Source organism: Eucyclogobius newberryi, unplaced genomic scaffold, assembly GCF_026437365.1.
Source record: "Eucyclogobius newberryi isolate DKJ021-1_F unplaced genomic scaffold, fEucNew1.0.hap1 SCAF_13, whole genome shotgun sequence".
In the NCBI taxonomy this organism is placed as follows: Eukaryota; Metazoa; Chordata; class Actinopteri; order Gobiiformes; family Gobiidae; genus Eucyclogobius; species Eucyclogobius newberryi.
The window spans coordinates 16394411-16408466 of NW_027315757.1; the positions used below are offsets into that span (position 1 = coordinate 16394411).

Genomic DNA, 14056 nt, shown 5'->3' on the forward strand with positions numbered 1-14056 from the left:
CACCTGGAGGAAATAGAGAAAACATGGTGGACGATTATCATAGAACATGATCACGTTATTACTCATTATATTTAACCTTCTATTTTACTCTATGTTGTCTCTTGTAATTCTTGATAACGTTCATTGCGCTAATGGTAATTTCATTTAAGTTAGCGATGTAAAATTATACTGTCACAAATACTTATTGAATATTAAAATGCTCTAGAAATCAATAAAACGTTGACCAATGTGACATATTTTGTGGCGAATTAGAACTCGTTTAAAAACAGCTGAAAACAACGTTCCACATGAGCGTGAAAAGCAGGTGTTGCTGTTGTTGTTTCCGCGCGTCTCACACGCGGCGGAAGTAAATCTCTGCGGATCGTTAAAATAAAACATCCCCTTTACTTTCCAAAATGTGTGCTCTTATTTTGAAGGCACTTTCAGGCACTATGCTGCGGACTTCCGAGCGCTTGACACGTGTCTGACTTTACGCGTTCCAGGCGGACCTTAAAGCGCTCGCGTCTTTCGCTCTGGCTCATTCTTCGCACAGACAAACTTTCGCGCACTTTGAGCTGGAATAACACCGCGTGGAATACTTTTTCTCACCGTTCACACGCGCCTCGTACTCCCGCTCCGCGCGCGCCTCTTTGGAGAAGCTTTTGCGCACGCGGCAGACTTTAGAGTGTTTTCGGGCGCACACGCAATGTCGCGGACGCTCAGGAGGAGGAAGAAATGAACCGCAAGTGAACTGTCTTTTGCACGCGTTTTTATGCCTTTTAATGACTTTTGGGGGTCGTTTGTGACATAGTTCCACGAGAGGACCGGCCGCCTTTGCTCAATGTGTCAGCTGCAAGGAAGCGCGGTCCGAATCTCTCCTAAACGGTAAGACACGGCGCGGGACGCACGCGCGGCACTGCGTCCACAGCGCGCGGGACGCACCACAGCGCGCTGGACGCACGCGCGGGACGCACCACAGCGCGCGGGACGCACGCGCGGGACGCACCACAGCGCGCTGGACGCACGCGCGGGACGCACCACAGCGCGCGGGACGCACGCGCGGGACGGCCCGGGACCGTGTGTTCACTCATCCCACTGGACAGAAAATATGTGCAAACATGTGTTTATGAGAGAACATCAGGTCTAAAACTGAGACAAATCTGAAGTCCACCAGGGAAGGACTAAACCAGGACTAAACCAGGGCTGAACCAGGACTAAACCAGAGCTAAACCAGGTCTAAACAAAGACTAAACCAGGACTAAACCAGGACTAAACTAGGGCTGAACCAGGTCTAAACTAGGACTAAACCAGGTTCAAACCAGGTCTAAACCAAGACTAAACCAGGACTAAACTTGGGCTAAACCAGGTTTAAACCAGGACTAAACCAGGTCCAAACTAGGACCAAACTAGGACTAAAAAAGGACTAAACTTTAGCCGAATCAAGAGTTGATCAAGTCAACTAAGGACAAGGCAAGACTAAACCAAGAGTCAAACTGAACCAAACCAGCCAGCGAGGGAAAGACTTCCCTCGCTGGCTGAACAGTCCGGACTGAAACAGGTAAACTAGAGCAGGACTACACCAGGACTAAAACAGGACTAAAGCAGGACAAAGCAGGTCTAAACCAGGTCTAAACCGGGTCTAAACCAGGACTAAAGCAGGTCTAAACCAGGTCTAAACCGGGTCTAAACCAGGACTAAAGCAGGACTAAAGCAGGACTAAAGCAGGTCTAAAGCAGGACTAAAGCAGGACTAAAGCAGGTCTAAACCAGGACTAAAGCAGGACTAAAGAAGCTAAAGCAGGACTAAAGCAGGACTAAACCAGGACTAAAGCAGGACTAAAGCAGGTCTAAAGCAGGTCTAAAGCAGGTCTAAAGCAGGACTAAAGCAGGACTAAAGAAGCTAAAGCAGGACTAAAGCAGGACTAAAGCAGGACTAAAGCAGGTCTAAACCAGGTCTAAACCGGGTCTAAACCAGGACTAAAGCAGGACTAAAGCAGGTCTAAAGCAGGTCTAAAGCAGGACTAAACCAGGACTAAAGCAGGACTAAAGAAGCTAAAGCAGGACTAAAGCAGGACTAAACCAGGACTAAAGCAGGTCTAAAGCAGGACTAAAGCCGGTCTAAAGCAGGACTAAAGCAGGACTAAAGCAGGACTAAAGAAGCTAAAGCAGGACTAAAGCAGGACTAAAGCAGGACTAAAGCAGGTCTAAAGCAGGACTAAAGCAGGACTAAAGCAGGACTAAAGAAGCTAAAGCAGGACTAAAGCAGGACTAAAGCAGGACTAAAGCAGGGGGACATTGCATGCTTTGCAAACATTTACATTAATAGCTGCAGTTGATGTATTGCTGTTTTGATAAAGTTCTGGTGCAGCTCTTTGCACAGCTTTATCTCGCACACAACTCAAACATTTGTGAAGTTTGACTTTCGTTTACAACTTTCAATTGATTGAGTTTAAATTGCACTAAAATACTCTCAGGTCCTTTATTAGATGTGACAGAAACAACACACGTCTCTTAATCATTTCTGCAGTGCATTCTGGGCATTTTAAATCACAGTTTAACCAGTTTGAGGGTGATAAAATTACAACTCATTATTTCAGTGATTAATCAATTAATCAATACAGCAATTATACATTTTGATTCATCACATCTGTGACTTTAGTTCAGAAAAACGATTGCTCCATCTCTAAACTAGCTGACGATCAATCTTATCGCCAGTTAATCCATTCATTTGTTTCAGTCCAACTTCGTGAAGAAAATGGCACAAAGAAGATGAATATCAAACTTTTTTATAGTTTGTTGGTAACTTTTGTCTTTAGATTAATATTCAATAATGAAATAACGAATGCTAAATGTCCAAAAAACGCAGCAGACACCTTTTTTCATAGTTTTGGTCGGGGTGCGACTTATATTTATACTTATATACTTATACTCTGGAGCGACTCGTTACTTGATATGTGATATTGTTATTTTCACACTTGCAACTGCATTTCATACTCCAGTGTGACTTATATGTTTTTTTCATCTCTGTTATGCATTTTTTGGCTGGTGCGACTTATAGTCCAGAAAATACGGTAATTACTTTTTTAGAGAAATAGCTGAACCCCTGCATCAGATTTACTCTAAAAAGTGAAAAAAACTAGATGGACGCACTGTAAAATGTGTTTAACTCTGTTGTTTGTAGTAGATAGTAACAGACTAGTGTAGTTTCAGCAGAAGTATTGTATCAGTAGAAGTAATAACTGCAGTAATAGTATTTAATAACCGATTGTTTTAAGACACAGAGAGAACATGCAGAAGGTAAACTTCAAATATTTGTCCAGCTTTGATCCACATCTGCCGAACACATCTGCCGTTTGATTACATGAGAAATCGCCGCGGAAACGCACATATTTACAGTGAGACGAGGCAAAGTCGGAGCGAAAGGGAAATGAAACGGTCAGAAAACGGTCAGTCTGGACGTTATTAAACTCTTATTGGCACATATTTTATTTAACCACCTCCAGGAGCGGGTCAAAAAGTATTCTGTTCACTCTGTACTTTGCATCCAGTTGTTTCAGCTTTATCCAGTTCACATGTTATAGGTTTCAGCTTTATCCAGTTCACATGTTATAGGTTTCAGCTTTATCCACTTCACATGTTATAGGTTTCAGCTTTATCCACTTCACATGTTATGGGTTTCGGCTTTATCCACTTCACAGGTTATAGGTTTCGGCTTTATCCACTTCACATGTTATAGGTTTCAGCTTTATCTAGTTCATATGTTATAGGTTTCAGCTTTATCCACTTCACATGTTATGGGTTTCGGCTTTATCCACTTCACATGTTATAGGTTTCGGCTTTATCCACTTCACATGTTATAGGTTTCAGCTTTATCCAGTTCATATGTTATAGGTTTCAGCTTTATCCACTTCACATGTTATGGGTTTCGGCTTTATCCACTTCACATGTTATAGGTTTCGGCTTTATCCACTTCACATGTTATAGGTTTCGGCTTTATCCACTTCACGTTATAGGTCACAGCTTTATCCACTTCACATGTTATAGGTCACAGCTTTATCCAGTTCACATGTTATAGGTTTCAGCTTTATCCAGTTCACATGTTATAGGTTTCAGCTTTATCCAGTTTACATGTTATAGGTTTCAGCTTTATCCAGTTCACATGTTATTAGGCCCGAGCCCCAGCAGGGCGGAGGGCCTATTGCTCCCGCAACGCTGCCGAAGGCAGCGTTGCCCCTGGCAAGTACAGTGAACTAGCCCATGCCGAAGGCATGGATCATGCATACTTACTCCTGCTATGACAGAAATAGTCAACAATTAGTGAATGGGCGTAGCCCATTCACTAATTGTTGACAACAGCAGCGCGAAGCGCTGCATTCCTCCAAAAACCCTCCTGGCATCGTCCCGTACGCGAGAATCCATGCCGCAGGCATGGGCCATGCTTGTATCTGCTCAAATTAATGGAAGTCTATGGGGAGTGGGCGGGGCATCCCGACGGAATAGGGAGTGACAAGCGCGTAAGCGCTCGTAATGATGATTCCACCCCATGGCGGCATCGGGAAGGCTTAGAGCTTTCAAACGATGTATAATTTGTTGTTATAGTGGAAACGGCTATATTGTTTTTGCTAAAAATATTATTATTTTTATTTTTCTTGTTCTTCTGCTTTTTGATCTCTAATTTGACCCCCTGAACATGCTCAAAAACTCACCAAACTTTGCCCAAAATTCAGAATCGGCGAAAAATTTGATTTTTTCTGGGCCATTTTTTTTTTCGTTAAAAAATGGCGCGACAGCGCCACCGACAAAAGTCAAAATACATTGCGCCTATGGGAGACGCCCCGAGGTCAACTTTGGCGTAAAGCTACGAAATTCGGGACACGCATTCCTCTCGTGAGGACGAACAAAAAAAATCATTGTGGCCACGCCCCCAGACTTACCCTATGGCCGCCATCTTCCTTTGAAAATGAAAATACGCTGTGTTAGTCATTTTGTTCACGTCAAACTTTGACGAACTCCTCCTAGGGCGTTTTGCCCACCGACTTCAAAATCGGCGTACGTCCTCTGGACAAGTGGGGCATCTAAAGTTATTCAATTTTTTGAGATACCTTTAACGGTCTGTGTGCGGCGCAGCCGCAAAGTTGGACAACTTATTTTGGAATATTGCAGATCTAAAAATTGCTCCCATTTGATCAAAACCAGTCCGATTAGGACCAAATTTGAATCAGTTGTTAAACTTTCTAGTTTGGACCAGTTTAGGCTGACAAAATTGAAATGGCCGCGATAGCGCCCCCTACAGAGTGACCTTTAAATTAACATTGAAGGTCAAAAATTAGTTTTACCAAAATTGTCTAAACTTTACCCAAAATTCTATTTTGCCGTCCCGATCACAAAAGCCAATCACAAAAATGCCTAAATTTTTACGGCGTAGTCGTAGCGATGACAGAAACCTCCCATGTTATCCCTATGGGAAAACCGCAAAATCTCTCAAATATCCACATTTTTATGTTTTACACTTCAACGAACTCCTCCTAGTGCGTTTTGCCCACCAACCTCAAAATCGGTGTACGTCCTCTAGACAAGTGGTGCATCTAAAGTTATCCAAATTTTAAGGATAACTTTTACGGTCTCTGTGCGACGGAGCCGCAAACGTTTCCCAGAATTCTGACTATTTGGCCTTCAGAGTGGCCTATAAACAATAGAGTTTTTCCAAATGACATGACATTTTGCACTAAATTCTAATTTGCCATCCTGATCATACAAGTATGAGAGCCAAAGTCATATTTTGTACGGCGTAACCGTAGCGTTGACAGAAACATCCCATGTTATCCTTATGGGAAAATCGTAGAATCGCTCAAATCACCACATTTTTACACTTCACACTTTAACAAACTCCTCCTAGGGCGATTGTCCGATCAAGCTCATATTTGGGGAAAATCATCTACACAAGCGGGCCATCAAAACTTATCCATATTTTGATTCTAAGTGCTACGGTCTCTGTGTGGCGGACCCGCAAATATATGTCAGAAATGGGAAAACAGCGAAATCTCCAAAATGACCACATTTTCACGCTTCACACTTTCACCAACTCCTCCTAGGCCGATTGCCCGATCAAGCTCATATTTGGGGAAATCATCTACACAAATGGGGCATCAAAAGTTATCCATATTTTGATTTTAAGTGCTACGGTCTCTGTGCCGTGGAGCTGCAAATATACTGTCACAAATGGGAAAAACGCCAAATCCTTGAAATGTTCACATTTATGCTTCACACTTTAATGAACTCCTCTGTGGGCAATAGCTCGATCAAGCTCATATTTGGGAAAAATAATCTACACAAGCGGAGCATCAAAAGTTATCCATATTTTTATTCCAAGTGTCACGGTCTCTGTGCGCTGGAGCTGCACATTTGACCGACATTTGTGTTCATTTGCACTGGTTAAGCACAGCATTGTACATGTCCAATGTGTCGCTGTCTTAGTTCTTAGACAATTGCGTTAGCGCCATCTCTGTAAAATGCAGAGAGCAGAGTCGGAAGGCCGGCGGCCCGCGAGGGCCGTTGGATGCCGCTTGCGGCTTTAATAGGTTTTGTTCTCGTTTGAAATGTTTTAGGGTTTATCGTTTGCGTTTACGTGGAAAATGTGATTCAGATGTGATCGTGCGTCCATGTGTGAAACAAATGAAGCTCGAAATGAAGCTCGGAAACGAAGCTCGACATGAAGCTCGACATGAAGCTAGAAAATTAAGCTAGAAAATTTAGCTCGGAAATGAAGCTCGAAATGAACCTAAAAAAAATGAAGCTTGAAATGAAGCTCAAAATGAAGCTCGAAAATGAAGCTCGGAAATGAAGCTCGAAATGAAGCTCAAAATGAAGCTCGAAGATGAAGCTCGAAAACGAAGCTCGAAGACCAAGCTCGAAAGCAAAGCTTGAAGACGAAGCTCGGAAACAAAGCTCAAAAATGAAGCTCCAAATGAAGCCAGTCAGTTATTTTCAGAGTTAGAAAATGTGCACCGTTCTATGAGAAAGACGTGGTAATGAATCCGTCATATCCAAATACATTTTGACACTAAAGGATTAAACTGGATGTTCAACACCAGTGTTTTAACCACGATGACGAGAAACATGCTTTTGGTTCAAAGGTTTGGACCAATGTGCAGTAGAACGTTGTGGTCGATGGTGTCGAACGCTGCTGAGGCCCGACAGAACCAGGATCGAGACCACCGTCAGCAGCTCATAACAAATCATGTGTGACTTTAACTAGCGCAGTTTCAGTGCTGTGGTGGGCTCTGAACCCTGCTGTGGTGGGCTCTGAACCCTGCTGTGGAGGGCTCTGAACCCTGCTGTGGTGGGCTCTGAACCCTGCTGTGGTGGGCTCTGAACCCTGCTGTGGTGGGCTCTGAACCCTGCTGTGGTGGGCTCTGAACCCTGCTGTGGTGGGCTCTGAACCCTGCTGTGGAGGGCTCTGAACCCTGCTGTGGTGGGCTCTGAACCCTGCTGTGGTGGGCTCTGAACCCTGCTGTGGAGGGCTCTGAACCCTGCTGTGGTGGGCTCTGAACCCTGCTGTGGTGTGCTCTGAACCCAGCTGTGGTGTGCTCTGAACCCAGCTGTGGTGGGCTCTGAACCCAGCTGTGGTGGGCTCTGAACCATGACTGGAAAACTTCAAATAAATTATTGTCCCGCACGATCAACAAGTCAACAATGCATCGATTCACTGGGCGGCCAGAAAACGACTTTTTAGAAATAGAAACATGTGATATAGAATGTAAGCGGGAAACAGCCAAAACACCTGTCAATACGGGCGCTAACGGGCTAACGGGCTGTCAACGTCCACTCCTTGTACAGTCTATGGTGTCTGTCTTCCATACATGTACTTATTGTTACTTCACAGGGCTCAATAAGGACTTAAATGCGCTCCATTTGTGCTTCTCATCCGGCACTTTGCGGCTCTTCTGATGCGGCTCCTGTGTTTGCCTTGGCAAAGGCCCCTGAGTCACCAGAGCACGCGGCTAAATCCCAGGCGTTCCGCACACATTCTGCAGGCGGCGGCGTTTGGCCCGGTGTTTTGTCAGGAACAGGAACTGGGGCTTCAGCGTCTTTCAGCTCCTTTTACCGACTTGGATCAACGCAACAATCAAATCAGTCAATCACGGATAAAGACTTGTAGAGACGCCGGGCCAAAAGAGGCGTTTCAATTGTCTCTATCGACAGATGACAGACTCTACAAAAGGTTTCGGAAGTTTAAATAAAGTTTAGATTTCAGCCTAGTTCAGTCCAATGTAACAGTAAAGTGACGTTAGCTTCAAAAACACACCTTTCAGGCAATGAGCCAAATTCTCATACTTCTTCTACTTCTTCTGCAACCAGGCTTTGGCTTGCCAACATAAAAATGGCACCTTCAATTGATGCCTTTAAGTTTTGTTTTTTAATCGTTTTTATTGGATTTTTTTAACCATTGTAGTTATTATTTTTCATGTATTTTACTTATGTCGTTTTGTGCTCGTTTTGGCCTCTGTGCAGCACTTTGGAGACTTTGTTCTGGTAAAATGTGCTGCACAAATAAAGTTGGATTGCGTTTACATAAAAGCAAAGTACAAATAAACACTCGTCACTTCCCGTAGAAACAATACGTCTCGGACCATCTGGAATTTAGCTCTTTTCTTGACATGTGACGTACGTTGGCGTAAACCGACAATCACCAGACGTCCTACGATTACATTTGTTTTATTATGTATTGTATTAATCTGTTCACACCTGAGCTCTAACTGACCTGAACAGTTTTGACTCGGTTACAACGGCAAAGCTTCGTTCCATCATCTCGGTTCGTCTTTCACAATCAGCTTTCTGTTGTTCCTGCCGTGAAATGGGGTCAAACGTTAGCTTCAGACGGTCATTCCGGTTGAGTGTGTGATGCTCTGAATAGTGTCAAAGGAACAGTTCTCTGTGTCGCTGCCACTCCTATCTTCCTCTCATCCGTTTGTCTTTGTACATCATATATTTGACTGTTGCATTTACCCGTCCTGCAGAGCCTCCGGCGAAACATCTCCTGGTCTCGAGCCAGGATCTTGATCAAGGGGAAGAATTTCTGTCGTCACGTCTCTTTTTATGTTAAGCCGAGATTTTAAAATGCTAAATACTCAATATCGTTCATTCAAAAGTATTCTGGCCAGGGCTGAACTATTTCTACTGGCGATCGTTGTGACGGCGATTGTGCGATTGGGTTTTAAGTGGTAAGATCCATGCAACATTCACAGTTGAAACTCGTCCAGGAGCGTGACATCCAAGACTGAAATCTGAACGGCTGAACACTCCAAGAATAACAAACATGACATAACAAACCGCTTTTGTGTAGTAAGACGGCTGCCGTGTTCAGAGGAATGCGCGCAAAGAAAATGTATTTCAGTCAGTTCGGTTTTCTTTTACCACAGTTTGACGGCTGAGGGATTACGTGGGCGATGCGGTGACAAAAATCATATCGCGATCACATTCCTGTGACAATCTGCTCTGGTGGAATCCCCACGTCGTGAGTCACTTAGTTTTCTTTTGAACGCAGCAACAAAGACACATTTTCCCGCCCACGCAGTACAAAAGGCCCCGTCATATCTTTGGTTTCCATGCACTTGTGGTTAGCGGAGCGTCCAGTTGGAGCTTCTCCTTCTTTAGCTTCTTCTTCTTCTTCTTGAGCTTCTTGTTCTTGAGCTTCTTCTTCTTGAGTTTCTTCTTCTTCTTGAGCTTTTTCTTCTTCTTGAGCTTTTTCTTCTTCTTGAGCTTTTTCTTCCGCTTGAGAATCTTCTTCTTGAGCTTCTACTTCTTGAGCTTCTTCTTCTTGAGCTTCTTCTTCTTGAGCTTCTACTTCTTGAGCTTCTTCTTCTTGAGCTTCTACTTCTTGAGCTTCTTCTTCTTGAGCTTCTTCTTCTTGAGCTTCTTCTTTGTCTTCTTCTTCTTTTTATGGCGGTTGGTATCCAAGTGTTGCATTATCGCCACCTACTGTAGTTGTACGTCTTCTTTAGTTGTGCATCTTCTTTAGTTGTGCATCTTCTTTAGTTGTGTGTCTTCTTTAATTGTACGTCTTCTTTAGTTGTGCATCTTCTTTAGTTGTACGTCTTCTTTAGTTGTACGTCTTCTTTAGTTGTGCATCTTCTTTAGTTGTACGTCTTCTTTAGTTGTACGTCTTCTTTAGTTGTGCATCTTCTTTAGTTGTGCATCTTCTTTAGTTTGGTGGTGTATCGCCCACATCGAGATTTTGAGCTCGCCCAGTTGCTCCACAGCTCTTTAGTTTATGGACGTTTAGCTTTTCGGACCGTGAAGTTGGGTCTCGAGCTGTATGTTCCGGGTCAACGCTTCCAAACTGAGATCGTTGACGATACAGTTTGTCGGTGTTGTCCCTCATTGGTCCATCGTAGAAAACACTTCAAAAGTCATCTGGACAATGCTATAATGTTTAATTTCTTTATATTATTACGTCTTACTTGGGTAATCCACGCAGGACTACACGTCTTTGTAAAGTATGGTAAAAGGGCGTGGCCGTGGCTGACACTGATGGTCGTGGACAGGAGTGTTTGGGGGTGAGAGAGTGCATCCGTGTGACTCACCGTTGGCCATTGATGTGGGAGTATTCGGTGGTCTCTATAATCCCGTTTTCTATGGAAGTGTCGCCCCCCGAGGAGCCGCTCTGACACTAAAAGGATAAACCATGGGCCACGACCAGAACCAGCCCACGTCGAATCTGATCCCGTTAGTGGACAGAGAGCGGATCTGACTCGTGATTAACTCTAAAACTCCACATGGATCTCACGCTGATGACAGGAAAGAGAGCGTGAGATGTTTAAGTATGGCTTGCAGACTTTTAACGGCGTCCGAAGTCGAAGTAATAATGGAAATAGAAGAGGACTTTTGGCTAAAATATGTTTGTATGTTTTATATTCCAGATAAACACAAACATTGCTATTATTGTTAGTAAAGTTAAACGTTAATTATAGGTCTTGCTATGGATTATAAAATCTAAATATTGATTATCGACGGCTACAGCAACAACACGATTATCAGTATCAGCTAAAAAGTGTGAAGTCCACATCAGACAATTTTTAGTCCAAAATCGAGTTCTGGTCGTCGGCTCCATTCTGAGTGTGTTTAAATGAAATAAAAACAATTCTTATACTGGGTCGTGTTGGGTTTAAGGTCCGATTCTTGTCTAAATGATACGTATTGAGTCTGAACTGGTCTGGTCTGGACTGGTCTACGGTTACATCCGGCCCGGAACAGCGATATTAGAACCCAGAGCAGTTAGTAAGCGCTGCCTTTTTTGTAGGGACAGTTTAGAGCATTTTACTCAATATATAAATGAATTTGTATTTAATTGACACACTTTTCACTAAAAACGCAGTGACAACAATTATAAATTATACAGATTTGACTAAACATTTTGCCCGTTTGTCCCAGTTTGGCCTTTTTCTGTAGAGTTTATAATTGTACTTCCTGATTGTATATATGTAAATATGACATAGGTAGAGGTGATTCCACAGCTGTTACCTAGCAACCAGACCGTAAACAAGAGGCAAACTCCACATAAACGACACAACAGTTCTGATCTGATACACAATAAGACCATAAAACACCTTTATTTAGTCCAACAACGGTTTAACCTGAAGAAGACCTGGGAGAAGCTTCTGCTTGCCGCCAGAGCCATTGTTGCCATTGAGAACCCAGGTTCAGAAAAATGTGAGTGTAAACGGTTTGTGTGTCTTACACTCATGTGTCATTTTAAACTCTTATTTTTCTAAATTTCTTTCACTCAAACTTCACTCAACGGAAGTAAAACAGGTTCTACACCACCAAACTAAGGGATCATCTCAAATTGGGTTGAAGCTGAAAATACTTAATATTTTTCGTCTTGTTGCTTTGAAGCTTCAATACATCGTTGTGGCAGTAATTGTTTTGAAATGCTAAAAAACTCGTATCAACAACGAGCATTAGGCCAACATTAGGCGGCGGGTGCGTGCGCGGAGCACGACGCGCCGTCACCAACATCATCTAAATGTGGTCATCTCACAATTTTGTGGTTTGGTCCGGATGTAGACGTGGTTTGATCCTGATGTAGACGTGGTTTGGTCCTGATGTAGACGTGGTTTGGTCCTGATGTAGACGTGGTTTGGTCCTGACGTAGACGTGGTTTGGTCCTGATGTACACGTGGTTTGGTCCTGATGTAGACGTGGTTTGGTCCTGACGTAGACGTGGTTTGGTCCTGATGTAGGCGTGGTTTGGTCCTGATGTACACGTGGTTTGGTCCTGATGTACACGTGGTTTGGTCCTGACGTAGACGTGGTTTAGTCCTGATGTACACGTGGTTTGGTCCTGATGTACACGTGGTTTGGTCCTGATGTAGACGTGGTTTGGTCCTGATGTAGACCTGGTTTGGTCCTGACGTAGACGTGGTTTGGTCCTGATGTAGACGTGGTTTGGTCCTGATGTAGGCCTGGTTTGGTCCTGACGTAGACGTGGTTTGGTCCTGATGTAGACGTGGTTTGGTCCTGATGTAGACGTGGTTTGGTCCTGATGTAGGCGTGGTTTGGTCCTGATGTAGACGTGGTTTGGTCCTGACGTAGACGTGGTTTGGTCCTGATGTAGACGTGGTTTGGTCCTGATGTACACGTGGTTTGGTCCTGATGTAGACGTGGTTTGGTCCTGATGTACACGTGGTTTAGTCCTGATGTACACGTGGTTTGGTCCTGATGTACACGTGGTTTGGTCCTGATGTACACGTGGTTTGGTCCTGATGTAGACGTGGTTTGGTCCTGATGTACACGTGGTTTGGTCCTGATGTACACGTGGTTTGGTCCTGATGTACACGTGGTTTAGTCCTGATGTACACGTGGTTTGGTCCTGATGTACACGTGGTTTGGTCCTGATGTAGACGTGGTTTGGTCCTGATGTACACGAGGTTTGGTCCTGATGTAGACCTGGTTTGGTCCTGACGTAGACGTGGTTTGGTCCTGATGTAGACGTGGTTTGGTCCTGATGTAGACGTGGTTTGGTCCTGATGTAGACGTGGTTTGGTCCTGATGTAGGCCTGGTTTGGTCCTGACGTAGACGTGGTTTGGTCCTGATGTAGACGTGGTTTGGTCCTGATGTAGACGTGGTTTGGTCCTGATGTAGACGTGGTTTGGTCCTGGTGTAGACGTGGTTTGGTCCTGACGTAGACGTGGTTTGGTCCTGACGTAGACGTGGTTTGGTCCTGATGTAGACGTGGTTTGGTCCTGATGTAGACGTGGTTTGGTCCTGGTGTAGACGTGGTTTGGTCCTGATGTAGACCTGGTTTGGTCCTGACGTAGACGTGGTTTGGTCCTGATGTAGACGTGGTTTGGTCCTGATGTAGACGTGGTTTGGTCCTGATGTAGACGTGGTTTGGTCCTGACGTAGACGTGGTTTAGTCCTGGTGTAGACGTGGTTTGGTCCTGATGTAGACGTGGTTTGGTCCTGATGTAGACGTGGTTTGGTCCTGACGTAGACGTGGTTTAGTCCTGATGTACACGCGGTTTGGTCCTGACGTAGACGTGGTTTGGTCCTGACGTAGACGTGGTTTGGTCCTGATGTAGACGTGGTTTGGTCCTGACGTAGACCTGGTTTAGTCCTGATGTAGACGTGGTTTAGTCCTGATGTACACGTGGTTTGGTCCTGATGTAGACGTGGTTTAGTCCTGACGTAGACGTGGTTTGGTCCTGATGTAGACGTGGTTTGGTCCTGATGTAGACGTGGTTTGGTCCTGATATACACGTGGTTTGGTCCTGATGTAGACGTGGTTTGGTCCTGATGTAGACGTGGTTTGGTCCTGATGTAGACGTGGTTTGGTCCTGATGTAGACGTGGTTTGGTCCTGATGTAGACGTGGTTTGGTCCTGGTGTAGACGTGGTTTGGTCCTGACGTAGACGTGGTTTAGTCCTGGTGTAGACGTGGTTTGGTCCTGATGTAGACGTGGTTTGGTCCTGATGTAGACGTGGTTTGGTCCTGATATACACGTGGTTTGGTCCTGATGTAGACGTGGTTTGGTCCTGATGTAGACGTGGTTTGGTCCTGATATACACGTGGTTTG

The 14056-nt window shown here is 44.4% G+C and overlaps 1 protein-coding gene across 1 annotated transcript in view; it reads left to right on the plus strand.

Moving 5' to 3' along the window:
- Nucleotides 1-545: 545 nt before the first annotated feature.
- The window catches only part of ntf4 (neurotrophin 4), a 44527-nt gene continuing 31016 nt past the window's right edge, over nt 546-14056 (plus strand). The window contains exon 1 of the mRNA XM_072442723.1: nt 546-864. The gene's annotated coding sequence lies outside the window, so the exon portion shown is untranslated. The remainder of the gene's footprint in view (nt 865-14056) is intronic.